Source organism: Helianthus annuus, chromosome 6, assembly GCF_002127325.2.
Source record: "Helianthus annuus cultivar XRQ/B chromosome 6, HanXRQr2.0-SUNRISE, whole genome shotgun sequence".
Lineage (NCBI taxonomy): Eukaryota > Viridiplantae > Streptophyta > Magnoliopsida > Asterales > Asteraceae > Helianthus > Helianthus annuus.
In genome coordinates, this window is record NC_035438.2 from 107,730,586 (window position 1) to 107,732,564 (window position 1,979).

The following is a 1,979-nucleotide window of genomic DNA, read 5'->3' on the forward strand; positions in this document are numbered from 1 at the left end:
ACATTGCTTTACATTACATTTCATGCTATGTATGCCCATTGTGTGCGTACTTAGTACATTGTTTCACATTACACTTCATACTATTTATGCCCATTGTGTGCGTACTTAGTACAATTGTTTACATCACATGCCTTCATTTTGGTATAACATTTGGTTTGTTTAACATGGAACAATACATTCATTAACATTGATCACGCCATTCGTTAGTAGGTAGTGGTACCATAGGAATTGACAACTCCCGTTCCTGAAATCCTGGGTTTGTTTGGATTGGAAGGAATGACCGAATTCGATATACATAACTTAGATAAACCATTAATTTGTTTAAGGGTTTATCGCCACAGTCTCATAGCTTGAATGTATGCATATTTCACAATACCGCATAAATGTTAATATCAGTAGAGCATGCATTGTTCCACAAAACATAACGTTGATTTAAACCATGTTTTACTTCAACACTTTGTTTTGTGCATTTTACATATGGTTTAGTTGATACATCTCACTTACCATACAAGATATATTTTGGGTACACATTACATGATCTACATTAAACATAAGCATTTTGACATTGATATACATACTTGGTGGTTTATATTGAACATAGACATTCGATATGGTTTACACAATAACACTTGACAATTGATTTATACATGAACAATTTACATGGTGGTTGGTTTGGGTAAATGGTTGGAGTAACGTGGCGTATGTAATATGATACAAACATGGTGGATACGCCGCTGGTACTTCCTATATATAAATGTTTGTATGATAACATATCGTAGCGTTATCTAAATCATTTCAGTTTAGATATATTTTGTTTTATACAAATAACATACCTTTTTACAAGGCATTACTTTACAAACAACTTATCATATTCAAGTCAGTTTACTTGGTTATTCGTTTAACCTTACATTTATCTATACATATCATCTGATTTTATCGTTTTCCAAAGGATTTACAAGGCTAAACAATTTACAAGGTTCATGACTGACTGTTATTAAACGTTTTCTTAAAACTTAAGTCATGAATCCCATTTTCACAAAACCTATGTATCTCACAGGCATTTTTATGCTGACGTACCTACTTTCACATGTGTTTTCAGGAGCTATTCCATAGGATGATGATCATGACACTAGGTCGGACCTATGCCTTAGAGACTAAAAATGAAGATAGACTTAGTTAATTATGTTATAAACTCTTTGTTTTCCTGTTTAAGACAATGTATTACGCTTGTTTAATAAATAAAATGTAACTTTGATTTCCATGGTTATGAAACAATTAATTCTGTCCCAACACTCCCCGGCGTTTCCGCCGCGGTTGCATGTTATACGCGGCCGGGGTGTGACAGAAGAGTTGGTATCAGAGCCAATGGTTATAGGGAATTAGGTTATTAGTAATGCTTTGACCTAGACTATAACTTTCTAGGACCCTAACAAGTTATCTTGTGTTTAGATTTTAAAACATGCACATCACCTATCCTTAGGTGATAACCACAACGAGAATCTCAATTCCGAATCCGCTTAGAAAATTAATCATCTGTTCTAGGATGATTGATTACTAGGTTTTGAACCCTCTGTTATAAGGTTTTGAACCCCTTTGAACTTTCAAAAATCTCGTCAAGGTTTTGGGTTTTAATAGTGTGAACACGTGCGAACTGGAAGAGTGAATGCCTGTACCCTGAGTTTTCTGTCTGAGGCTAGAGTGTTCGTACAAATCCACATAATCGGACCAGTCACTCTTACCTGGGAACTCTTGGGGTGAGTGTTCACTTATAGGCGAACATGTCTTCACGATACATTATTTTTGACCCACTTACTTTGACTAGACATTTCATGTCGCTTGTTTGCTTTGCGATGTGTAACCACCATCTTTGCTTTTGTTGATTCTGTTTCATCTCATTCTCTTCATCCAATCATCTCACTCGTTTCCTTTCATGTTTTCCTCTTTTAGAATGCCTCCTCGACGCGAACACCAGATAGCAA